We start from the raw sequence: 27,487 nt of genomic DNA, 5'->3' as shown, positions 1-27,487 counted from the left end.
AGTAACTGTTGTTGCACCTGAACTTGGGACCTCTCTGCCTTGAATTGTTTAAAACTTTGTATCTCTGAATTAATTTAGTAATAATTTTATACATTTTTTTAATCCAATTGGCTTCTTAAGATAGGTTTTTCATCTATCCTTTGTTCGCCAATATGGAAATATCTGCTTCCTTCTAATGGTCAAGGTTTCAGTAACTAATTCTTTGCACTATCAATGTTAAAGTTGTTCTCTATATACAGGTGCTGAAGGTATTACTGTGGCAGCTGCTTCTAAAGATAGCACCCTAAAGGCTATAGACGAAGGTAATTGGAAAAGGCCAATAAGCTATAACTCAAATGGCAAAGAAGGAAAGCTACTAAATTAAAGTAATAGGATGAACCCTTTGTGCATAATTTTTTTTTTTTTTTTGTTTGGACGTGTATGCCTAAGTTTTTGTTGGCTTGGTTCCTTATCTCTATTCCACGGTCAAACATTCTCTGTATTTTGTACCATGCTCCCAAAGGTCATAAAAATCGACCAGTTAGGATTTTCTATTTAACAAAGATTCTTAGAGAAATTTAATATAAATTGCAAAGCACCTCGTTCAATATAAAATCATTGATAGTTATCCACACAATATGAATCAGGACTAGACTTCATATCTATAATGAAAATTTTATTTTTCCTCAATGTAAAGGTGTACATAATAGATATGATTATTTTTCCATAGATTATATTATGCCACGAGAGAATATAAATTATTGGTAATTAGGCAGGACAAAAGTTGAAATATCCAATACACTGTTAGCAAACCTTGTTTAAGGGAGGCATTCCACTTTCTTCCTCTATTATATTTAGAAGGTAGGGAAATCAATGTTGGAGGCACATCCCCCTTTTGGTAGCACAGGACATTTGATGAGTTGTGACCCAGAAGTGCCTACACAAAGACAAAGCTGGTAAAGCTAGCTGTTACCTGATGCATCAACATTGCATTCTATCCTAGGATCATACCTAGTTGCTCCTTTTATAGCATCACTTATGCTACTAAGCTATAAGAACTCTCATCTGGTTGGATCCCTGTAACATTTTTTCCCCCACTCAATGTTAAATGAAAATAAAAAACAAAGAAAAGGTTTAGGAAAGTTAAGCTTGGACAAGCAATTTTTTTGAGAATAAACGGCAGAATGCTTGGACAACCAATTTAAGTTACTAAGGAAATGAAGAGTTACCTACACTTTCAAGAATTTGGAGGAGGTGTACTTTGTCTTTGAGGTTTAGAGAAGCTTGAAAGTATTCATGCTGGTCAAGGATGGAGTTGGAGCAAGCCCCATGTTTCTCCCATTCATGTGACCAAAATAAGGAACCACTGCTGCTTGGGCAGGCCAGTGATGGCCAACTTACTTGCATTCTGCTAATTAGGTCTGAAATCTACAGAATGATATACAATGAACTTTATTAGTGATGGAATTTAAGCACTTATGTTGTCGATGTAGCACCAATTACCTTTATTATCAAGCTAGTTTATAAGTTTTATATAGTAAAATTGATAACAACTTTAACACTTTCCTAATGAGAAATTGGTACCTTGGATTTCACGAAAGGGCTGTTAGGATTGCAGTTGGACGGGTATGAGCCATCATTGTAATTAGGCTGAAGCCATTGAATGCTAAAATCAGTTTTGGGTTTTCCTATTGTTGGATAACAACAACTTTGCTTTGTGTCACAGTATTATCCAGGCCACTACATTAGAGATTTAGAGTGGTGAAATCAAGAATAAAGTTCTGATGTTATGAAAACATCAAATAAGAGTAGTTAGTGTTCAAAAGGATGATCTCTCTCTTAAATAATCCCACTCACCTGTTGTACCTCTGTGAAACACAGCCAATTGCTAGGCATTGTACTAATAAAAGCTTGATGAAGATTGCACAATTGGGTTTCATACTTTCATCTCTGTGTGTGTGTGTGTGTGAGAGAGAGAGAGAGAGAGAGGTGTGGGATTTGTTTTTGGACTTAGGGTGATAGTTTCATGATGTGAATGGCAGTATTTATAGGCAAAAACGTAAGTGTGGACAGAATATTAGGTGCAGCATATGCTTACTGCTATTACTATTAATTTATCACCTGTGTTGTGTGAACAAATGCACCTGATTAGCCTTTCACATTTGGGAGTTTGGGACAAAATTATTGACTTATTTCCACAACTTCATCGGTTTTGTCTGTATTTTTGTGGAAAAAAATGAATTTAATAACATTATTATTTACTTATCATATTGAAACAACTAGGTTTGACTTCTTTTTTTTCCTTGCTACATAAAAAGTTACAGAAAACCAAACACAAAAAAATAGCAACAAAAAGACACTCAGACTTGTAAAATGTCCTCATTGAGGGCAGGAAAAACTTCTGCCACATCATTTTCCTTTGCTTTGTGTTTAAAAGTTGACTTTAAAAGTAATTGATTTGCCTAAATTACAAAAGGCTTTATTCCACTTTTTGGAACCAATTTGTTATCTGTACAAATCAACAAAAGGCTTTATTCCACTCTTTGGAACCAATTTTGCACAAATAGATTCCATGCACATTCTTGCATCATAAATGCCTAAACCCAGAAGCTGGTACGGATCATTAACTTGCTAGATTTATATAATTCATTACTCATTGTTGATTATCACTTGTACAATTTGCTGTAGAGAGACAATCCCCACATAGATTCTTCACCACCCGAATTTTTGTGCCAGGGGGAGAGTTTAGAAGCCCAAAAGCAAGAGCCAATTTCTCACTATGATATTTTAGAGTAATTTCTTTGTCATCATCTTCCATGTCTGCATGAAAAACTAAAGAAATATCAGGAACATACTCAACCAACTTCATTTCCTTGACTAACTTGTCAAGTGCCCGGTGCAAATCTGTAGAAACAGATTGCACTCCCTCCCCAGAGAAGAATTCATGCACTACATTGTTCAACTCCACTGAACTACACCCAGGTACCTTCACCACCCCCTTGTCTTTCATCAGTTTCCTCAAATAATTCACATCTTCCCATCTCCCAGCCCTTGTGCACAAGTTCGATAAGATCAGTCTCCTCCATGAGAGTCATCCAGTTCACAAATTCATCTAATCACTTACTTTGCCAATTCTACATTGCCATGGCTGCTACAAGCAGATACCAAGGTTTGCCAAAGTATGGGAGTGAGCTAAATTGGTAATCCATCGATGAACTTATAAGCCTCATCTAAGCGACCAGCTTGACTAAGCAAATCCACCATACATCCATAGTGTTTGATACCCGGAATAATCCCATACTTGTCACTCATGCTATAGAAATACTCACAACCTTCCCTTACTAAGCCAGTGTGCCTGCAAGCCTTTAAAAGACCCAAAAATGTAATCTCATCAGGTCGCACTCTCACCCTCTTCATTTCTTCAAACAATGATATGGCTTTGGAACCATGCCCATGAGTTGCATATGCCATAACCATGGCTGACCAAGCCTGTGTATCTCTTACAGACATGTTCGCAAACTGCATCATGCCATCATCCAAGCTTCCACACTTTGCATACATATCTATAAGAGCATTTTTGACCTTTAAATATTTATCAAAACCATGTATCTTCACATACTCATGTATCCACCTCTCTAAGTCTAATGCTCCTAACAAAGCACAAGATGAAAGTATGCTAAGCAGTGTTTCATCAGTAGGCTTGAGATCACTCGCTTGCAATTCGCAAAACATTGACAACGCCTCATTGGGCCGACTACTTTGAGCATATCCTGTGATTATTGCATTATAACAAACAACAGTCGCGTTCACATCATTGCACTCAGTATACATATTTATCAATGTGGGACATACATATATGTTATGGTTGAGACCAAGTTTGGTAGCAAGGCAATGCAATTGTTCACCTTCTTGCAATGCCTTAAAGCTTGCATTGCACATGCCTTGAGAAGAGAACGGAAGGTATAGTCACCAGGGGCAATTCCAGAGCATAGGATATCAGGAAAGAGCAAAATGGCCTGAAGAGGGGCATCGAAGCGGAAGTATCCACAGGCCATGGATTTGAAGACCACAATGTCTGGTTGGAGAATTTGGTCGAAAAGTTGGTGGGCATGGTCCATAAAGGTAGCAGATGGATGGAAAGCACAGCAACTGATGAGCTTGGTGAGGACAGTGATGTCATTTTGGAGGTGGGTTTTGATGGTAAGGGCTTGGATTTGCTTGAGCTCTCTGAGCAGGGGCAGCTTGATGTATTTGGAGGCCTAAGACGAAAATTAATTATCTTGTTTTAGATGCAAAATTACTACTAATTAACATAAACTACATAGAATTTTTTTTTTTAAAGAAATTTTATAAACAAAAAAAATTTGACAAAACTTTTTATACTTATTGATATGGTAGATTGATAATAGTAAGTAAAAGAATGGTGTTAGTGGTAGACTTAGACGAGAGCTAGTAAAAGTTTGCTAACTAAACTCTTAATATTATTCTTATTCTTTTTAGAAGTACAACATTCACAATATTTTTTTACAACAAATCCTAGGTTTTAAGTTGCTTTTTTTTTTTTTTTCTCTCTCTCTCTCTCTCTTTGAAAATATCACTATAATTATTTTTTTGCCATTAATATCAGGTTGTAACAACCTGCTACTTAGCATAATTGTAAAAGTGTTGTAAAAAATATTGTGGACGTTGCATTTTTCTCTATTTTTTATTTGTTTTTCATCTGGTAAAAAAATATTATTTTATTTATTGATTATAAATAACCCTATTGGTTAAAATTTGGGGGCCTTTTTTTTTACTTGGCGTCTTAGGCGACCGCCTCTCTTGCTCCACTATTCAGCCGCACTGTCTCTAAGAGAAGTGCAATGGGGTAAGAGAGACAGAGGAGGAGAGGTTATTGTGTTGGCTTTTGTAGGAGAAGAAGAAAATGGGCTGATTTGGAGAGCGTTAGCTGCTGCCATTGGGTTGGTTGTGTTGTGTTTGTGTGACAGTGAGGTTGTGCAGGGAAAGACTTGTCAAGTTCACATGGTAATCACGTCCATGTAATTATTGCTTACTGGTTGTGACTAAAGGGACCTTATCTTCAAAACCAACAGGGTCATTGGACATCTTATTTGACAGCATTTACGGGTATACATTTAGCTCCTTCACTTCCTTGCTTAAGATCCACCATTTTAATAGATATTCAAATTTTCGCATTCTATGAGCATTCACGTCTTTTTTTTTTTTTTTGAAAATGTACGAGTATTCACATTAGATTTTTACACAATTTTTCCTAAAAATAACTTGTAAGGACTCAATTTTTAACGATCCCAAATTCGTATTGGGTTCGAATGTTAAAGGCCCAAATAATAAATTTGTAAAGCGTGGACTAAGAGGTTAGGCCTTGGTGAACAGACAGTCATTAGTCATGGTGTTCATGATGATCGTATAGAAGTGAATTGAACGTGTCCAAGAAGACTTTCTCCTCGGCACGGTCTGGGTGACTCTGGTCCTGGGACCTCGTCTGAGGAGCTTAATGTTCTTATTATTCATTTTACGCTAGGTTTCAGTGGTCCTATAGACAATACATCATGCACCGCCCTCTCTGGGCTACTTCCTCCTCCTTTTATACTAGCTTTTCCCCTCCCTCGAACGTCCACGTGTAGGTTCAGCTTTATAGGGCTGATACTTGTCTTATCAGCCCATACCCAAAGTGGTTGGGGGTGGTTGTAAAAGCTGAAGAGCATGGCTTTGTCAGGCGCAGAGTACTTAATTGTAGTAATGGCAGTCTTTTCCTTGTTCTTTGTCGCCACACTGTTCAGGGGTCCTTTCCCTATTAATGCGGCCAAGAAGTTTGCTGGTGCATTCAATGCGGAGGTGACAGCTTTTCCTTGAACCGCTCCTACACTGTGCACGCCCTTTCTTCTGGGAGCGCTCTGAGGGCTGCCTTTGATGGCGTGCCGTTTCTTCCTTCTAGATTTTGGGATGCCGAGGACAGGATTGTCCTTGGCTATATCTCTAGGCCATTTGGACTTTCGTTACATGTCCTCGGCAACACCTCTCCTCGGCGAGGGCCTTGGGCCCTATTGGAAAGTGGGCCAGGATCACAAATTCTTTGGCCCCACAATAGCCCCTCAAAATCCTGCTGTCCGGCTCCTCGAACGGAGAAGAGAGTTTTGATGACGTCGGGCCTATGTCATGGCTGGCCAAGTCTTGTCCTTCATCAATGCCGTAGCCTCTTTATTTGCCTGGGACACGCTCCTGGTTGTGAGACATTCTTTTAGTTTACCCACGCCGCGTTCCTGCCGTTTCAGTACACGAGGCGCGCCTTTAATAAGGTCTCTTTACGAGGCGACGCAAATCCAACGGCTGAAGACTGCTTTGGGAATTAAGCGGGACTTATCTCGTTTGTAGTTTTTCTCAGAGATTTGTACAGATTAAATGCCACCAGACTTACCCCCAATATAAGAAGCACGGTGGAAGGTCATTTCCTTTACTTGCAGACCCTTTAAGCTTTTCAAATTCCTAACCCTCCAATTGTGCCCAAAGTCCCCACTACCAGTGTGATTGAGCCTTAAGGGGTGACATGGTCAAGGCCAAGATGAGGGTGAAGAGACCATACCCTTTTCAGAAGCCATGGGTATCTTCGAGATTCAAGATGGCCCGGTCAGGGCAAGGGAGACATAGACTCAAGACATTCCTTCTCCTCGATAAGGCAAGAAATGAGCCTCTTCTTCCTTCAGCCAAAATCCGAAGCAGGTGGAGGTCGCATCAGATTTTTGGTGCGACAGCACTGATATTTCCCATCGCTGGTACCATCCATTCTCGTTCAATTGCTGCTAATATGATACTTGCTCGATTGCTATTAGAGTTGGTATGAGGATTTGGCATCCCCGCTTCTTCCTCTCTTCCATCACTGGTGCCACTCAGGTGCCTCCGCTTCTTCTTCTCTTCCATTACTGGGGCCACCCAGGTGCCTCTGCTTCTTCTTCTCTTCCATCACTGGTGCCACCCAAACTTGCTCGATCGCCGCTAGAGCAAAACTGAAGGATCTATCGTTCCCGTGTATTCCCCCCCCCCTTTTTTTTTTCTTTGTTTCTGTAGTTAGCTTCTGGTATAGGCTTGTCTAAGTCCCTTTTTTGTATGCTGTACTACTTCTTTATCTAATAAAATATGGCTTTATCCCATTTTGCGTGTTTTTTCTTTTCTGCAATAATTGTTTTGTGAATGGATGTGCTGGTGTCCTTTTCTTTTGAACAGTACTTAGGGCCGATGCCCTTGTCAGCAAAGAGTTATCACTTTGAACTTATTAAAACTGACGGGCACAACAATGTGGACTTCAAGTAGGTTAACCATATGAGACTAACCGGGATAATAGCTGGATGTTCTGTATTGCATATGGGGTGATCACCCGAGGACGCGTAACCTAAAATGAACTATCCGAGGGGGTCGCTGGGCACTAGGGTGCTTTGCCGCGTTTCAGACGATATTCATAGCCTTAACTTGTTTTGGGCATCTGGTCCAAGGACCAAGGTATGACTGTACCGGATCTAAACACTCGGTTGTGTTAGTTTCCTTAGAGCTGGGGGTCCGAGGACCGCGCGGGATTCCCATTCTGTCTAGGACTTAAGCCTTTCTTGATGTAGTTACTTTCCCGTAGAACATATATTTTCTAGTGACTAGTTTCCCCATAGATTTGAGTCCGAGGACCATACAAGACCTTGGTTCTGTCTAGCACTTAGATTTTCTTGGAGTGTCTAGTTTCCCCATAGGCTTGAGTCCGAGGACCATACAAGTCCTTGGTTCTGTCTAACACTTATATTTTCTAGTGACTAGTTTCCCCATAGGTTTGAGTCTGAGGACCATGCAAGACGTTGGTTCTATCTAGCACTTTCTTTTTGAAGTAATTAGTTTCCCCATAGGTTTGAGTCCGAGAACCATGAAGGACCTTGGTTCTGTCCAACACTTATATTTTCTAGTGACTAGTTTCCCCATAGGTTTGAGTCCGAGGACCATGCAAGACCTTGGTTCTGTCTAACACTTATATTTTCTAGTAACTAGTTTCCCCATAGGTTTGAGTCCGAAGACCATGCAAGACCTTGGCTCTGTCTAGCACTTTCTTTTTGAAGTAGTTGGTTTCCCCATAGGTTTGAGTCCGAGGACCATGCAAGACCTTCGTTCCGTCCAACACTCATATTTTCTAGTGACTAGTTTCCCCATAGGTTTGAGTCCGAGGACCATGCAAGACCTTAGTTTTGTCTAGCACTTTCTTTTTAAAGTAGTTGGTTTCCCCATAGGTTTGAGTCTGAGGACCATGCAAGACCTTGGTTCTGTCTAGAACTTTCTTTTTGAAGTAGTTGGTTTCCCCATAGGTTTGAGTCCGAAGACCATGCAAGACCTTGGTTCTGTCCAACACTTATATTTTCTGGTCCTGCGAGAATTAGCCCCTTGACAAAGGTGTGGGGCACAGACTTGATGTTAGAAGCCCCTAGAACTGCCCGTGCCACTGGCACTTCAAAGTGTAGCCCTGAGTGGGAGCTGAGTAAGGGCAACAATCGCGTGCTGCTGGAAATGATGGAGAGGCTTTCGCAAAGCTTGCACCACCAAAATTATTTCTTTCGAGGGACCCTTGTTGACAGGGGCTTGATCCTACTATGACTAACCGCCGCCTGCGCCAACGCACAAGCCTTTCCATAGACGGCACCAATTGTAAGGACTCAATTTGTAACGATCCCAAATTCGTATTGGGTTCGAATGTTAAAGGCCCAAACAATAAATTTATAGAGCGTGGATTAAAAGGTTAGGCCTTGGTGAACGGACAGTCGTTAGTCATGGTGTTCATGATGATCGTACAGAAGTGAATTGAACGTGTCCAAGAAGACTTTCTCCTCGACACGGCCTGGGTGACTCTGGTCCTGGGACCTCATCCGAGGAGTTTAATGTTCTTATTATTCCTTTTACGCTAGGTTTCAGTGGTCCTAGAGACGATACATCATGCCCCGCCCTCTCTGGGCTACTTCCTCCTCCTTTTATACTAACTTTTCCCTTCCCTCGAACGTCCACGTGTAGGTTCAGTTTTATAGGGCTGATACTTGTCTTATTAGCCCATACCCAAAGTGGTTGGGGGTAGTTGTAAAAGCTGAAGAGCATGGCTCTGTCAGGCGCAGAGTATTTAATTGCAGTAATGGCAGTCTTTCCCTTGTTCTTTGTCGCTACACTGTTCAGGGGTCCTTTCCCCATTAATGCGGCCAGGATGTTTGTTGGCGCATTCAATGCGGAGGTGACAGCTTTTCCTTGAACCGCTCCTACACTGTACACGCCCTTTCTTCTGGGAGCGCTCTGAGGGCTGCCTTTGATGGCGTGTCGTTCCTTCCTTCTAGGTTTTGGGATGCCGAGGACAATGAATGCGAAGGTGACTGCTTTTCCTTGAACCGCTCCTACACTATACACGCCCTTTCTTCTGGGAGCGCTCTGAGGGCTGCCTTTGATGGCGTGTCGTTCCTTCCTTCTAGATTTTGGGATGCCGAGGACAGGATTGTCCTCGGCTATATCTCTAGGCCATTTGGACTTTCGTTGTATGTCCTCGACAACACCTCTCCTTGGCGAGAGCCTTGGGCCCTAATGAAAAGTGGGTCGGGATCACAAATTCTCTGGCCCCACATAACTCATATCAGCCGTATATAATTATGTAAATTTATAAGTTAGCTATAGTAATCGTGTAAATTTATACTGACACTATTCATTTTATATTTAGTTATTTATTCTTTCGTTACATATTTCAAGAATGAAGGAAGAGAGTAAATGGTGGTTTTTGAGTATGAAGAAAGATAAACAATTAAAAAAAATCAAGAAGAATTGAAGAAAGAGTAAATGTAGAATTTACACAATTTTTCCTAAAATGACTCATATTAATCGTATATAATTATGTAAATTTACAAGTTTATTACAATAATCGTGTAAATTTACACCGACACTATTTATTTTGTATTTAGTTATTTATTCTTTTGTTACATATTTCAAGAATGAAGAAATAGAGTAAATGATGGTTACTGCATATGAAGAAAGAAGGAAGAGAGTAAATGATGGTTATTGTGTATGAAGAAAGATAAACAATTAAAAAAATCAAGAAAAATTGATATTTTAATAAAATGTAGTGTAAAATAGATAATTTAATGTGGGCTGTTTTAAAAGGTGAGCATGTAAAAAAAAAAAAAAAAAGTTCTTATTCTAAAATAGATAGAAATTTTTGCACGAGTTGATGCGTATGTTCTTTCTTATCTATCAAACGCGTTCAAAGAGAAAGAATAACAAAAATTCAATCCTCCTTAATGGAAACCTTAAAAAGTGTATACTAGTTTTGGATCCGAAATACCTAACAAAGTAGAAGTCCAAGAATGACATGCAAAATGAAACGAAGTGATCAATTGATATCCATGATTGCCCAGGTTTACAAATTCAACCAAGGATGTGGCAGAAGACAACTTAAGGTCAGTTTAATTTGGTAGGTCGGAAAAAGGGGAAGATGGAGAAGACACCAGTTTTGCTTCATGCAGATTTAGTATAAAAGAAATGTCACCAAAATGGGGATAGGCAATTAGATAAAGGGCAAGTAAGTAAGGGAAAGGATATTGACGGGGGGGGCTTTATACTTTTGATAATAAATAACTAGTCTGGTAAAAAAATACATTAATTGATTAATTGCAATATTTTTTAAAACTTAGAAGGAAATATAAAAGACGAATTGCATGTATGTATTAGATAAACATAGGTGGTTTGTTGGTACGTTGGAAAATTTTAATATTGTTGAAAAGATCATTCTAGAAAACTTTCAATTCCATAATGTTTTCTTCGTAATTCTCTTCTTCTAAAGAAAGAAAATTCTAAAAAGTAAAAGTCTAATTATTTATTATGAGGATTATTAATTATTTCTTTTTCCTATATTTAATAGGGCAAGATAGTTGTTCATGTTTTGTCAAGGACATGGCAAGGACATTACAAGCTGAGGACTAAGGAGGTCTCCCAGGTTTGACTTGAGGATTGTCCTCCTTTTATTCTATCCCTCTTACAATCTGATTTCCATGCTCAAATCTCAAAAAAATTGACTATTGTTTATTATAAAATTAAAACAAAAAAAAAAAAAAAACTTTATTTTGTAACTAATGATACAATATATCTCAAAGGTGTTTTTTATTTTTATTTTTATTTTTTTGAGAAGGAATCTCAAAGGAGTTTGCAACCCTTAAAATTTAAAATAGTTTGCAAGTGCACAAGATTAGTTGATATAGTTGATTAATTTATAACACGGAATTTTTTTACTATTACTTATTAAAGTAATGTTATTTTAAAATATTTTTTAAAAATAAATTTTCTTTTGGTTTATTTCATAAAATAATGTCATTTTGTGATCTGATGTGGTGTTTAGAATTAATATTTAAATGCAAATATTTTGTATCTTGGACCTGTTTGGTAGAGGATTTAAACACAAATTTTTTTTTTTTTTTGGAAACCATAAAATGATAGGTTCCATACTTGAATCTATAGTTAACTAATCCTTTCTAAATACAGTTTTCATAAAATTATTTCCTATTTTCCCAATTGAAAATTGGATATTGGAAACGGCCAAGAAGATGTTTTCAAGATACATAAAATGTTTTTAATGGCATAGCTGGTAATAAATTGAAAATAATGGACCCCATAGATTTGCCCAAACTCTTCCATCTCTTAAATTAAGAAATTTACCTTTATCATAGATCTGAATTTTATCATATATAAAAATTTTAAAAAAAAGTACTGTGGGGCCCAATAATTTATGGGTTAGGTCTACTTACTCGTGGGGAGTCCAAAGGCCCAAGCCGAAGAAGGCTACGGCTCAAGCTCAATAACATAAGGCCCAAATGGCCCGGAGATATTGCTGAGGACAGTTCAGTCCTTAGCAGACCCAAAATTCCACCGAGAAGAGGGGCAAAAGAGGTATAGGAACAAATTTGAAAGGAGATCTCAAATATCTTGGGAAAGTTACCCTTATTACCCTTCCCAGATAAGACTCTGCACCCAACAGAGCCGGATTCTTCGGCTTTATCAACCATCCCCAACAATTCTGGGATTAGACTGACGGGATAAATATCAGTCTTGGAAAGGTTGACCCTACACGTGGACGAAGGACAGCGAACGCAAGCTAGTATAAAAGAAAAAGTAAGTAAATCTGGAGGAGGGGGCTAGGAAAAATGGCCAAAAAGGCAGAGCCTCCCATCCCACCTCCAGGAGAAAGACTCCAGGGGTGAAAACACCTTAATGATATCTGCACACCACAGAAAGAAAAAACCCACCGCCGGGTAACCGGGGAAAGACCTTAATACTCCTCGGACCAAGTCCGAGGAGTCCAACCCCTCATGATACAAAGCTATAGGGCTTAAATGTTCAAACCCAACCCCTTTTTCTACATGAATTCCTCTAAAATCAGGATCGGACCATCGCCCCGTGATCAAAGGCAAGCCTTTCAAGCCCACTCTCTATAAATCATATTGTGAGGGATCTTTCATGTGCGAGCCCAACATCATTATTGGGCCGTTAGATAATCGCGTCCCTACAATTGGCGCCGTCTGTGGGGAGGCTTGCGCGTTGGCACAGGTGGCGTTTGAGTAAACTCTCTAGCAAGTAGAGATTCGCTGGTTTTCCCCCATCTCTGGTGACATGCAGTTGCTGCTCCGACATAAACTTGTGCTAGGGCTTACGTCCTGTAGCGCCAACGGCACGGGCAGCTCTAGGGGCTTCCGACCTCAAGTCAGCTCTCCCCGCCAAGGTCAAGGGGCTGACCTGCGAAAAAAGCAAATAAGTACACAAAAGTACTCAAAAAAGTTTTGGACAGAACCAAGGCCTTGCATGGTCCTCGAACTCAAGCCTATAGGGAAACCAAGTACTCAAAAAAGTTTTGGACAGAACTAATGCCTTGCATGGTCCTCGGACTCAAGCCTATGGGGAAACCAAGTACTCAAAAAAGTTTTGGACAGAACCAAGGCCTTGCATGGTCCTCGGACTCAAGCCTATGGGGAAACCAAGTACTCAAAAAGTTTTGGACAGAACCAAGGCCTTGCATGGTCCTCGGACTCAAGCCTATGGGGAAACCAAGTACTCAAAAAAGTTTTGGACAGAACCAAGGCCTTGCATGGTCCTCGGACTCAAGCCTATGGGGAAACCAAGTACTCAAAAAAGTTTTGGACAGAACCAAGGCATTGCATGGTCCTCGGACTCAAGCCTATGGGGAAACCAAGTACTCAAAAAAGTTTTGGACAGAACCAAGGCCTTGCATGGTCCTCGGACTCAAGCCTATGGGGAAACCAAGTACTCAAAAAGTTTTGGACAGAACCAAGGCCTTACATGGTCCTCGGACTCAAGCCTATGGGGAAACCAAGTACTCAAAAAGTTTTGGACAGAACCAAGGCCTTGCATGGTCCTCAAGCCTATGGGAAAACCAAGTACTTAAAAAAGTTTTGGACAGAACCAAGGCATTGCATGGTCCTCGGACTCAAGCCTATGGGGAAACCAAGTACTCAAAAAAGTTTTGGACAGAACCAAGGCCTTGCATGGTCCTCGGACTCAAGCCTATGGGGAAACCAAGTACTCGGACTCAAGCCTATGGGGAAACCAAGTATTCAAAAAAGTTTTGGACAGAACTAAGGCCTTGCATGATCCTCGGACTCAAGCCTATGGGGAAACCAAGTACTCAAAAAAGTTTTGGACAGAACCAAGGCCTTGCATGGTCCTCGGACTCAAGCCTATGGGGAAACCAAGTACTCAAAAAAGTTTTGGACAGAACCAAGGCCTTGCATGGTCCTCGGACTCAAGCCTATGGGGAAACCAAGTACTCAAAAAGTTTTGGACAGAACCAAGGCCTTGCATGGTCCTCGAACTCAAGCCTATGGGGAAACCAAGTACTCAAAAAAGTTTTGGACAGAACCAAGGCCTTGCATGGTCCTCGGACTCAAGCCTATGGGGAAACCAAGTACTCAAAAAAGTTTTGGACAGAACCAAGGCCTTGCATGGTCCTCGGACTCAAGCCTATGGGGAAACCAAGTACTCAAAAAAGTTTTGGACAGAACCAAGGCCTTGCATGGTCCTCGGACTCAAGCCTATGGGGAAACCAAGTACTCAAAAAAGTTTTGGATAGAACCAAGGCCTTGCATGATCCTCGGACTCAAGCCTATGGGGAAACCAAATACGCAAAGAAAAAAATATAAGTTTTGGACAGAACCAAGGCCTTGCATGGTCCTCGGACTCAAGCCTATGGGGAAACCAAGTACTCAAAAAAGTTTTGGACAGAACCGAGGCCTTGCATGGTCCTCGGACTCAAGCCTATGGGGAAACGAAGTACTCAAAAAAGTTTTGGATAGAACCAAGGCCTTGCATGGTCCTCGGACTCAAGCCTATGGGGAAACCAAGTACGCAAAGAAAAAACTATAAGTTTTGGACAGAACCAAGGCCTTGCATGGTCCTTGGACTCAAGCCAATAGGGAAACCAAGTACTCAAAAAAGTTTTGGACAGAACCAAGGCCTTGCATGGTCCTCGGACTCAAGCCTATGGGGAAACCAAGTACTCAAAAAAGTTTTGGATAGAACCAAGGCCTTGCATGGTCCTCGGACTCAAGCCTATGGGGAAACCAAGTACGCAAAGAAAAAACTATAAGTTTTGGACAGAACCAAGGCCTTGCATAGTCCTTGGACTCAAGCCAATAGGGAAACCAAGTACTCAAAAAAGTTTTGGACAGAACCAAAGCCTTGCATGGTTCTCGGACTCAAGCCTATGGGGAAACCAAGTACGCAAAGAAAAAACTATAAGTTTTGGACAGAACCAAGGCCTTGCATGGTCCTCGGACTCAAGCCTATGGGGAAACCAAGTACGCAAAAGAGAAACTACATTACATGGACCTTAAAATCTATCCGAGAAGAACTCTCCATTAACAATTGTGTTAATTCCTGAACTGCATGGACTCTCAAGTCTGCCCTCGGATTCTCAGTACCAAAGGGATTGATGCTATATAAGGCAATATGTCGCCTGAAACCCAATCGGAGTTCCCTACTGCTCAGTCAACTCCTCGGATGGATTATTTAGAGATTATCATTCTCGGACGGTATTCTCGCACTTATCACAGAATATTCAACTGTTACCTCGGTTAGTTTCCTAAGTTTAACTAACTATGAATTATCATCATAATGCCTGGTAGTGTTGGTAAATCAGAATTAGTTGGATTATGTTTCAAGGTTTCCTGCTCTAAGTATCATTGAAGAAACACACACATGGAGCACACCCATTCACAAAGAAGTGTTGCAAAAAGAATAGTATTCAAAACAAGTAAATAAATTTCCCTTTTTACTAAAACAAAGAAATAGTACAACGTACAATGAAAAGCTGGAATCAGCTTATGTCAAAACTCACTACATAATCGAAAAGAAAGATACAAGAGAATAAGACAAAGCCGAGGAGGCAATACAGACGAGAGGTTGGCTTCTAAAGCTAACCACATAATCAAAAAGAAAGATACAAGAGAATAAGATAAAGCCGAGGAGGTGGCACAGAGGAGAGGTTGGCTACTGCTTCAAGACCTTGTTCCTCAATGCTTTTACATGCCCATAACTCAGGCAGCAAAAGAACCTAGCTTGGGGCCTGCACCATCGAAGAAAAGGTACAGAGAGAGCCCAGCTTCAGGCTAGCGTAGCTGAAGAAAAGGTGCATGAAACCCAACTTGAGCCTCACACCGCTGAAGGAAAGGTGCAGGGAGCCGGAAGTTGAGGAGCCTTCACCAAAAATTTGCCTGCAACAAGGCAGAGGCGATGATGGCGGAGAATCTTTCTTCTGACGCACCAAAATTCTGGCATGAACAGAACCTGCTTCGGATTTTGACTAAAAGAGGGAGAAACACCCTTTCCCCTCTGTCGAAACGGAATATTCTCTTGAATTTATGCCTCCTTTGCCCGTACCTCACTATTTTGAGTCTCAGGAGGACACGGCGCCTCTGTGGCGGAGAGAGTTCCTTCTCCCCAACCCTCGCCTCAAACATGTTATACTAAGGGAGGATAGCACCAGATATGGGAGTTGTGATTTGGGAGGAAACTGAAGGATTTGTGCGTAGGTAAAGCAATTTTCTCTCCTATTTATTTAAAAAGATAAGGTGGTGGCATTTAATTCACGCAGCGTCCCAAGGAACGCTACAGACAAAATGGCTCCGGCTCAATTTCCAACGCCACCTGCAACCATGAGATTAAAGGAGTCTCGTGAAGGCGCACCTCGAACACTGGGACGCCAAAGAGTACCGCGTGACCAAAGACTACAGAAATACCTCTTAATCTGTGGGCCTAGTGAATTCGCAGCCCAGGCCCGTTCTGCATGGGGGCCCAGGGACTACGGCCCATGCCGAGGAATAGCCGTTGCCGAGGACAACCTCTTGCTCGGCACCTCATGAAATACCTGAGGAAAGGGAGAAACTGAACTATGATCCTCGGACTCAAGCCTATGGGGAAACCAACTACCTGGGTGACAAAGCTAGGTTTTGGACAGAACCAAGGCGTTGCGAAGTCCTCGGACTCAAGCCTATTGGGAAACCAACTACTCGGATGGGGAAGGTCCTCGGCTCAAATACTGTAAAAGGTTAAGGCCAGTGAGAGTGATAAGAAGATGGCGAAACGCCCCACTGTGCAGTAGCCTAAGGAGGCTGTTCATTTTGCGGGTGATATGTCTTCGGATGGTTACTTCCTACACCGCATCGAGCACTCAGTTCTCATCTCGGCTAGTTTTGGGGTAAGTATCGTTCTTCACAGGTCGGCATTGTTGTGCCAAACAACTTTATTAAAGTTATGGTTACACCTATTTCTTAGCAAGTATTTTGGCCCTAGTTGTCATTGATTCAAACGCTATATTTTTGTGCCGAACAGCACTTACAAATTCGTAAAAACGCTTTTCTCTTTGATAAGGGGTTAGGAACCCAAGTATTGTGCTCTAAGTTCGGCAGTATTGTGCTCGGCCGATTCAGTAAGCTCATCATAATGTCCTTTCTGTTCCTGCCTCAGGGGATTTTCAGCCCTAAGAATCATTTGTTCGATTCAGTATTATTGAGCAGGATTATTTTTATAAACAGAGAGCGAGATCTTTTTATTAGCTGGAACTTTAGTCCTAGACATCGGTCACGGTTTAAAAATAAAAAGAATTTACAAGACTGTATGTCTATGCATTGCGTAATCATTTTGGAAACATAGAGATATAACATGCAAAGTAAAATGGCAACAATTTTTATTAATATAAAGATACATTACAACGTACAAAAAGGGGCTTAAACAAGCCTATACAAAAGGTAAGTTGCCGAAGCAACGATAACATCAGCAATACAGATAAGTAAACAGTCAGGTGTCTTTTAAACTCGTCTTCAAAGTCTCTCCAATCTCTGCCTCAGTATCGCCCATATTGAGAGAAGAACCTTCTTTAGGAGAAGATGAAGGAGAAGGAAGAAGAAGATGAAGGAGAAGGAAGAAGAAGATGGAGGAGATGAATGAGGAAGATGGAGGAGATGAGTAAAAAGAAGGAGGAGAAGAAGAGGGAAAAGATGAAAAGAAAGAAAAAGAAGCAAAAGAGGGAGAAAGAAAAGTACCAGGATGGATCTGGTGGTGGAAAGAAGAAGAAAGAGAGGCAAAAGGAGGCGCCAGTGAACGAAGAGAGGAAGAAGCAGGGGTACTTAGTCCCTGCCACAGTCCTGACTCCTAACACACTGGTGCCATGTTAGATATGCTCATGAGAGAGCGGATGGTACTGATAATGTGTGTTCTCGGCTCAGTCACGTCGAAAGTGTGACGTGACGAATCCCTGCTTCGGATTTTGGCTGAAAGGAAGGCGAGACAAATCTTGAGTCTCCGCCATCCTTGCCCCGACCGAGCCATTTCGAGCTTCGTTAGAACATGGTGTTTCTGGGAGGGGAATGGCTTTTTCATTGCTTATCACTATGGTGAGTGTATTTCAGGTTAAGGTATAACCAGAGAGTAAAAGTAAACTCCGGAAGGAATCTAAGGGTTTCAAATTTCGGGGGGATTAAAGGGATTCATCTGTGGGAGAAACAACTCTTGTTTCTTCTCTTTATATAGGGGACGAAGAGGAGGGTACATAATGTGTTCAGATCTCCAAGGAAATCTGCAAACAAGAATATGCCCGTTCCGCTCCCCCACACCATCAGTAACCGTTGAATCTAAGATGTCTCGTGAAGAGAAACTATTAAAGACACGCTTCGGATAACCAAACGGCATGAACGTATCGTGAACAGATCAAGAAGAACATCTCGTAGACCGGTACATCTCTTAGGCAGGTGGAGAATTGCCAACGTCAGTGAGAGGATGAATTAAATGAGCCATAATAAAGGTTCGGTGTTATCAAAACCCCCCTCTCCAACCAGGAAGTCGGATAGCAGGGTTTTGAGGGGCTATTGTGGGACCCAATAATTTATGGGTCAGGTCCACTTACTCGTGGGAAGTCCAAAGGCCCAAGCCGAAGAAGGCTACGGCCCAAGCTCAATAACATAAGGCCCAAATGGCCCGGAGATGTTGCTGAGGACAGTTCAGTCCTCGGCAGACCCAAAATTCCACCGAGAAGAGGGGCAAAAGAGGTATATGAACAAATTTGAAAGGAGATCTCAAATATCTTGGGAAAGTTACCCTCATTACCCTTCCCAGATAAGACTCTGCACCCAACAGAGCCGGATTCTTCGGCTTTATCAACCATCCCCAACAATTCTGGGATTAGACTGACGAGACAAATATCAGTTTTGGAAAGGTTGACCCTACACGTGGACGAAGGACAGCGAACGCAGGCTAGTATAAAAGAAAAAGTAAGTAAATTTGGAGGGGGGGCTAGGAAAAATGGCCAAAAAGGCAGAGCCTCCCATCCCACCTCCAGGAGAAAGACTCCAGGGGTGAAAACACCTTAATGATATCTGCACACCACAGAAAGAAAAAACCCACCGCCGGGTAACCGGGGAAAGACCTTAATACTCCTCGGACCAAGTCCGAGGAGTCCAACCCCTCATGATACAAAGCTATAGGGCTTAAATGTTCAAACCCAACCCCTTTTTCTACATGAATTCCTCTAAAATCAGGATCGGACCATCGCCCCGTGATCAAAGGCAAGCCTTTCAAGCCCACTCTCTACAAATTATATTGTGAGGAATCTTTCATGTGCGAGCCCAACATCATTATTGGGCCGTTAGATAATCGCGTCCCTACAAGTACATTAGTTTTATTTCCACATTTCAAATTTGAAACTTATCGTTATCCCAAAAAAAAGTAATCTACACATTACTTTCTATAGGGTAATCTTTTTTTTTTTAATCTCAAAGTAGAAATGGTCTCCCAAACATTATTTTTTTAATATTTTGAAAAGAAAATTGTTCTTAAATGTAGGAGCCAACACACATATAATGTAAAAATTATTATTTGAAAACTAGTTTCACTTTCTCTTTCATATTCAATTTTTTTGAAAATTATTTTCATACTTTTTCTAAACAAAAAAGAAAATCCTCCTACCAAACAAACCCTTATTTATTATATGAAATTCATTCATATATTAAACAAAGTAGATTTTCTTGATATGTTTAAATTAACCTTTAAAAAAAATATATTGAATGTTTAGGGCTTTAGGAATTATCTTTTTCTTTTATGGGAACTTTAGGCATTATCTTAGAATTATCTTTAAATTTTTTACAATTCATGAAAAACTCCTTGTAAGGATACCAGCGAATTGAGCATGCAAATTGCTCATCATGTATTATTCCCTTTTGATTAGAAAAAGAATGTAGAAGTAGCTTATTGAACTACTCAATTAATATGCTTAGTTTTTACTTCACAATTTAAATTTTGTTACTATGGTACAATTGATTTTGATAAAAAAAAAATTTTGTTTTTTAAAAAAAAGTTACTATAATTGATTCCATTATAAAAATCAACTGAAAATGAACAACATAATAATGTATTATTAATAAGTTTTTCAATGAAATTTGTATTTAAATTAATGATAATAAGTTTAGAAATTCTTTTAAAAAAATTATGTTGGGAAAAGATTCCCTCCCATTAAATCCTTCAATTTCCTCCAATTCTTAGTCATATGCAAGACACTTGACATTTATTTAATTTTGTGTGATTGATAAAAATTGAAAAAAACTTGAATATTTAAATATGAGGGGATCCTACTCTTATCCCAATCTAAATTAGAATAAATTAGCTTAATTAATTGGAGGAATCCCTTAGGATATAGGGTTAGGGGTTTTGAACCCAAAGCCTCATGGGTTTATTTCGTGATGTTTTCAGAACCGTTATACCAGCTCATTGAGGTTTTAATTATTTAGTTTAGATACGTGCGTGTTAATTATAATATGAAATTAACAAATAAATAAGTATAAATTTGATTATTTGTCAGTAGGTATATCATGAGAGCTGATTGAACTTAAAAAAAAAAAAAAAAAAAAAAAAAAAAAAAAAAAAAAAAAAACTCAATTAGAATTTTAAAGATTCACTTGACCAATAACTATTGATGTAAAACAAATTCATCACTCATTACAACTGATTTTTTATGTAACAATCTAAACGTCAGCATAAAATGTATCTATTTATGCCTCATTAATAATTTACTTTTTAGTGGCCACCTCAAAAAGTTTTATAGTTTAGCGATCTATTTATTGATTTTTACAAGTTTGTGCTTTCAAACGCTATATAAAGTACACAAAATATTCCACCCTCGAAATAAAAGACCCAAAGCCCAGAATCAAAGCATAAAAATGAGTTGTGTGTGAATTCAATTCAATAGATTCTTCATTTGTGAAGTACACAGTGGAGCCATAGAATTTGGGGGGCGAACTCACTTTGCTCAAGGTAACTTTTCTCTCTTCTTCTCTGTTTGTTTACCGAGAAAACGAATGAAAAAAATATCATACTTATGTGGAAGCTTGGTGGTTTATGTCTATATATATACCTTTGATTTCAGAAAGAGCAACAATTTTACCCTAGAAAAAAATTCAGGGAAAATTAAAGAGGAACAAATATAAAACGAGAATTAAAACTTTGAATCGTTTGTTATTGAAGAGTCCATCTCTGATTGTAGCATTCTATTGGAATAAACGTGTTCTTGTTGTGAATTTTGTAGTTTCAGTAGAATGCGGAATCTTGGGTACAAGGATACCAATCAAAAAAACCTGGGAAGGCTACCATAGAATGCCTCACAAAGATTCAAGCTTTGACTCATTTTTGGGGTTATAATATGTATTTATTTCAAAGAGAGCCTTTATGAGGTATAGTCTGCTGCAGAAGAAGTGTAATAATATGTTTTTTCTTTATTCTAGTATGAGTGATATAACGTTCGCTATTCTAGTTTTTTAGCACTACTGTTTCTCATTTTTTTTTTTTGGGTACTATAGTAGTGTTATTGTTGCTTCTCTCTATATTTGTTTTGAGTTCAAATATTGCTCTGCTGTGCTGTGCTCTCATTTGCCTACACGGTGCAGTCAATGCTCTTCAAGATCTATACAGGTCCCTGAACAACCCACCAGTGCTGAAGGGATGGAGAGTCATGAACAGGAGTGTCATGTTCTTATTCATCTGTTATACACCTGTAATCCACTTAGCTAACCTATTTTTTCTACTAACTATGCCATATTGCCATAAAAGCCCAAAACCTTACCCTTCTATGGTCTCTACTAATTTTATGCAGTAAAATTCAAGGACTAAACCTCACTGGGTGGATTGGAGGCAAGCTTAATAACCTGCATCATTTTAAGCACCTGTAATTGAAACTGCCTTGTTATATTTAGCTCTTGTTGAAATAGTACCTGTAGTGTTTATTTAATTCTTTATTCTGGTTTCTTCTTTAGGGATGTCAGCTTCAATAACATTCAGGGTGAAACTGTTTAGTGACAGGAAGGGCAACTGTTATTTGTTTATATAGTAACATTCTGGTTTCTTCTCTATTCTGTCTTAAGCATTATATTTGTTTATATAGTAACAGGAAGGGCAACTGTTTCTTCTTCATAGGTTAAACCGTCAAATTGGTCTTCTTTCTTGTAGTAGTTCATTTGAATAGTTCATTGCGCAATTTAAGTTTAAGCGTTGGGCTGTTAGAAAACTAGATATGCTACACCGTTTACTGTTTCCACAGAAGAGGAATTGGGTATCGATAAGTCTGATGCTGGAAATACCCCATTCTATCCATTTGATTGTTCTTGTTGTTTTTAAGGATACATGCAAAATCTGTTTGGTGTAGTTGCTTCCTTTGATCCAGTGAATCAGATTTTCATGTAGTCGTGTAACTTTTCATTTGCCGTTATAATTTGAGGGTATTGGAGCACAGCTTTCTTTTGCCTTGTACACTAGAACTAGATTACATAATTATTTTTATCTAATTCAATCAATTTTGTCCTTATGATTAAGCATGTTTCTCAAAGTATGACTTCTTTGAATCCAAGATATGGATCTTTGTAAGTTTTAAGGAAGAATTCGACGCAGTTAGAGCCATATAGTCTATCTGTTAGTCAAAGTTGTCAAACTAATTCTCTTACACATTTAAAGTAGAACATTATATAATTATTACATTTTTGCAGTCCTGAATTCATGGTGATATTACAGATATAAATATGGATTTTTCATATAACTCCATTGGTTCTTATAGTTTTCATTTACTTGAGTGAATTGTGTGATGCACTCACATTATTGCTTAGCATCCGAAAGCCTTTTTTACGTTCTTGTGAAGTTGATCTTGGGGATGTCTCGCGACAACTAATATATGCACTGTTGTACATTTGGCTGATACAGGGTTCAATATCATAAACTTTTTCTATTTACATCTTTGCCATATACAGGGGTTCCAATTAGCAGAATGGATACTTTTTATTTAAATTTTTAATGTCTTATTGCCTGTATAATGATGGTTCTGATCTCTTTTGTGAACAATTGCATAATTAAAGTTATTTTGGAGGATGTTGTGCAATTTTTGTAGTTGAAACTAGGGATGTTATTATGACAAAAGTTGCAGTTGACTGATACAGAATTTTATATATTAGCATTAACTCAAGAATTGAACTTGATTTTTACTTCATTACTATGTACATCAGAAATTTTGATCTCCTTTGTCCAAAAAAAGAAAAGAAAAAACAAAGTTCTTTAGGCACCATTTATGAATTACCTAGCCTGAGTTTCTGAATCAACCCTAGGTCTGTGGTATTTAAATTCCTTTGGTTGAATCAACCCTAGGCCTGAGTTTCTGAGCCATTTATGAATTAGCTTTTAGTTTTTCTTGTTTAAGTACAACTTTTTCATTTACCTTAATTTTTTTTTTCTTACTTTTTTAAAGCACAAATATACTTTAGTCTACTTTCCAGCAAAAAGCCAAATAAGCTTATATAAGTTGATAAACGAATTACACTCTGCCTTCATCGAAACCATCTGGGGTCTGCATTTTTAATATAATGTTTCCAGTGAATATAGTTGGAGCTCCCTTGTCAATGAAATGCTCTATAATATGTGTCATAATCAACTCCAGTGAGGCAATCTTGCTATGAGTTCCCCTGAACCAAGGGTGCGAAATCTTCCCATCATGGGCATGTTTGCATGTACCCAAGATCAAAGGGAAATTTTTAAATATCTTCCTACTGTTTCATTCAAGGCCGGAATGTCAAAATATGCTCTTTTTATTATTGGTTTATTTTGTGAGTTGGTCAGGCTTAATGGTAAAAAGACCATCAAAAATCTAGTTGCCATTATTTATTATTGCTTCCACTGACTTGTAGGTTTCTCAATAGCTGTTCTTTTTGCACTTAGCAACTTATATTGATCCTGATTGCTTGCTTAAACATCTCTTTCGCCAGGAACCTTCAAGATAATTCTTTCTGTGGCATTATACCAAAGCATGGGCCAATCTACTAGATTATTAGCCATATTATCATGTTCACCGTATAAACATGAACCTCATATTGCCAAAAGTGTTGGTATAAGCACGCTAAAACTATATACACCAGCATTCTCAGTCAAATAGCCCATAGACGCATATTATGGCGTTGTGTACCCAAGTTTTCCACGAATATGAAAAACTTGTACATGCCATTGACCTTCGGGAATTGACATGGAGAGTGAGAAATCAATCAACTTGGCAACATTGTTCTCATCCAATATAATGTTACCTGGCAGAATATATATATGTATGGATAACAGGCCTAAAAATGCAGTATAGAGATATGCAACTGCATTAGCTATGCCCATTGCAATCCTTAATTTGCATTTCAATGGTAATGGCTCAGAGTTAAGTCCCATAGTTGATGGGATACAAATACAGCTGGAGAGAATGATGTCCATTACAAATTCATACACTAGAATCCGATTTTTGGTATCTAAGCAACATCCTAAGAGTTTTAGAATATTTTGGTGGACACTCATTTGTGATCCAATGACAATGTCTTTGGATCATATCTCCAAGTATAGCCCATGATCTTTTGCCATACTTTTTAACTAAAAATAAGTGATCTTCCAAAGAGCCCTTGTAAAAGTGAAAACTATCTGCATCCAAAAAATTTGAAGTGGGTCACAATTGTATGTTGCTCTTCTAAGCTCTTCAGCAGAGAAGAAGACATGAATAAGATTTCTTTTTCCATTGCAAAAGGCAATTAACTCCTCTAATAACATTCTTCCATTCTTCATAAATGGTGTCTCTGTCTCGTCTTTGGATTCCTTCTTCATTTCAAACATGAAATCATCTTCTTCATCAAATCCTTAGGTTACATATTGGAATATTAATATACACGCAAGATATGATAAGATAAGACAAGAAGAAGCTGTAATCAGGCTTTACATGAAGATATTTGGAGATCACTAACCAATCTCTGCTTATAGATCAATTGGCATGCACAATTTAGAGTTTAGAACTAGTAGTACTCTTCCACCATGTAAATCATGAATTGTAAGTATTTGAAACAAATTACCTACCTAAGTAAATGATAAGAAATCAAAAGGCTTTTATTGATGACCCAGGGTGGCCATCCTTATCACTTATGATTCGCATATCATATGAGCAATTGAGTAGTGAGAGTGCTATAATATCAATTTGTTGCGCAAAAGGTTATCAAAAAGCCTACGTCCACGGGCAGTAGTTCTCAAACTAACAATAAGAACTAGAAAAGATTAAACAAAGATATGATAAATTGATAATTCAAAAAAAAAAAAAAAAAGAAGTTAAAATATGAACCTAGATCCACATTAAACGATACTCAATTAAAATTCAGCAAATAAGTAGACATATGAATCCTAAAGCCAAAATGGGCTTTTACCCGTTTCTTACAAACTTTTCAGCAAATGCCCCATGTCTGAAACTAATTAGGGAAATGCCCCTATTTTGAAACTCAATTTTTAGAAAATCTAGTTTCAAATGTAAAACTCGATTTTTGGAACATCGAGTTTCAAATGTAAAACTCAATTTTTGGAACATCGAGTTATAGCGAATGTGAAATTAGGAAAAAAAAAAAAAAATTTTTTTTTTAGACCTCGAGTTCCATGTAAAGTACTCGAGTTCATGGAACTCGAGTTCCACTTGAATTTTTTCAAGGAACTTGAGTTCCATGAACTTGAGTACTTCACATGGAACTCGAGTTCCAGAAATTTTTTTTTTTTTTTTTTTTTTTTTTTTTAATTTTTAGTTCGCTAGAACTTGAGTTTCTAAATAGTTTTAGATATGGGGCATTTTGCTGAAATGTTTTGGCGAAAAGGGCAAATGCCCATTTTCTCCTGAATCCTAAAACAACAAGATCTTGATCCCGCTCTGACCATTCAACATCATGTAATGAATTAGAAGTAGAATCTCAACTACTATACCTATTGTAAGTTTTGTGAACCTTATCTCATTTTTATGACACATCCACATATCGGTTCCTCCTTGCAAAGGCAGGATACGCGATACTTGACCTCCCTAAAAGTAGTTTTAAACTCTAAGCCAGTGTGAGCTTGAGAGTATGTAGAGCCTCTTAAAAAGAGAGGAAGGTGTTGCCACTTGATTATAGGTGTAAGAACCAAAACATGACTCCATGAATGTCTTTCCACCAAACTAGGTTCGAAGTTAGGGTACAAGATGTGAAGAGGTTAAGCACCCCAAGTTTGCCCAGCCGTAATTGACCTTCATATATCGTTACTTAAATTGGATGGAATATAAGTTATCCTAGAGGATCAAGCAAATATGCATCTATATCTAAAGCCTAAAGAGCGGTCTACGTGTCCTATGAGGCAAAGAAAGAAAGATAAAGCAAGTGACCACAAAAACATGTGAAGAGATATACATATAAAGAAACAAACAACTCGTGGCATCAAGCCCAAATCATTAGCATATAGGTATGGACGAACCCAGGTGGGTTCTCGGGCCCTCCGATCCCTTTTTTTTTTTATTTTTTATTTTTACTTATGATATTTTTCATTTTTTTTGTTGTTGTTGGCCTCCTTTTCCAAAACCTTAGGCCTTTCTCCTTCCCAATCAGCCTAACCAGCTTAGCACAACTAGCAACTATCCAACCCAAAAATTTAACAAGAGCATTCACAATGGTGATTGTACTTTAGCAAAAAAAAAAAAAACTATTTTACCACCAAAGAACCAAAAAACCATGTGTTATAAGAGAAATTAAAACTAAATTTTTTGCAACTACAGTAAACTGATATAAATACTGGTTGATTGTAGCAAGTTGTTAAAAATAAAAATACACTATTTTATTAAGATTATCTCTCTTCCTTCAATTAAAAAACTCAAATTCTCTCTATTCCTTATTATTTTCATGAGTTGTTTATATTGTTTTAAATGAAGTGGTAAAAAAATAGAGCATTGATGATGGGTGTATTGTAAAGTGGGGTAGTAAAAATAGATAAAACAGTTTTTTGAGGTGCTAAAAGCTGAATTTTTAGCACCACTATTGTGAATAATCTAACTTCAAAAAAAAAAAAAAAAAATCCTAGCTAGCCTAGTATTAAAAAATACTAGGTTTTTTTTTTTTTTTTTTTGGTAGATGATTGCATCTAAATGTATTAAGAAACAATGATTTTGTGTATTTATAATTTGTTGATACTATATGGATGCCTATTTGGAGTTTTTTTTTTTTTTTTTTTTTTCATTTATACTCCAGCACCCTCTAACTTAAAATCTTAGGCCCGTCCCTGCATATAGGCATGGAGAACATCATATCAACTACACTCAAGTGTGTGCATATATATACCCAATCATGCATGTGTATGATGCATGTGGATATCAACCAAGATTAAGAGCTTTGTTTAAAGTTGGGTGATTAAGTCTTATGAGAGAAGAACTTTAATTGAAGTGAAAGTTTCATTAAAGTTTGAGTATCTTCCTTTATTAAACTTAAATGATCTTGATTCGTCCTGAATGATCTCTTGCATGTTTTAAGGATTGACTTGAATCTTGATTAATTGAGAAAGAGGTTTATTTTTTATTTTTTTATTTTTTTTGATCAAATTAATTGAGAAAGAGTTAATTTGA

The 27,487-nt window shown here is 38.5% G+C and overlaps 1 protein-coding gene, 2 long non-coding RNA genes and 2 pseudogenes across 4 annotated transcripts in view; 3 read left to right on the top strand and 2 right to left on the bottom strand.

The window, feature by feature from the left end:
- LOC126718840 (uncharacterized) overlaps positions 1-22,271 on the top strand; it is a 29,618-nt gene extending 7,347 nt beyond the window's left edge. The window contains exon 2 of the long non-coding RNA XR_007653114.1: positions 22,006-22,271. This is a non-coding gene — a long non-coding RNA (uncharacterized LOC126718840). The remainder of the gene's footprint in view (positions 1-22,005) is intronic.
- LOC126719922 (disease resistance protein Roq1-like) overlaps positions 1-27,487 on the top strand; it is a 71,220-nt gene that overhangs the window by 16,229 nt on the left and 27,504 nt on the right. The window lies entirely within an intron of this gene.
- Positions 751-2,108, bottom strand: LOC126718837 (extracellular ribonuclease LE-like; annotated as a pseudogene).
- Positions 2,288-5,113, bottom strand: LOC126718836 (pentatricopeptide repeat-containing protein At2g02980, chloroplastic-like; annotated as a pseudogene).
- Positions 20,553-21,941, top strand: LOC126718838 (uncharacterized). 2 transcript variants are annotated; one of them, XR_007653111.1, is made up of 3 exons: positions 20,575-20,850; positions 21,122-21,586; positions 21,686-21,941. It is a non-coding gene; the product is annotated as an uncharacterized LOC126718838 (long non-coding RNA). The 2 variants fall into 2 exon arrangements; XR_007653110.1 differs by having other exon boundaries at positions 20,553-20,850; positions 21,122-21,941.

Source organism: Quercus robur, chromosome 3 (genome assembly GCF_932294415.1).
Source record: "Quercus robur chromosome 3, dhQueRobu3.1, whole genome shotgun sequence".
In the NCBI taxonomy this organism is placed as follows: domain Eukaryota; kingdom Viridiplantae; phylum Streptophyta; class Magnoliopsida; order Fagales; family Fagaceae; genus Quercus; species Quercus robur.
The sequence above is the reverse complement of the archived record's forward strand: the minus strand, read 5'-3'. Positions and strand labels throughout refer to the sequence as shown.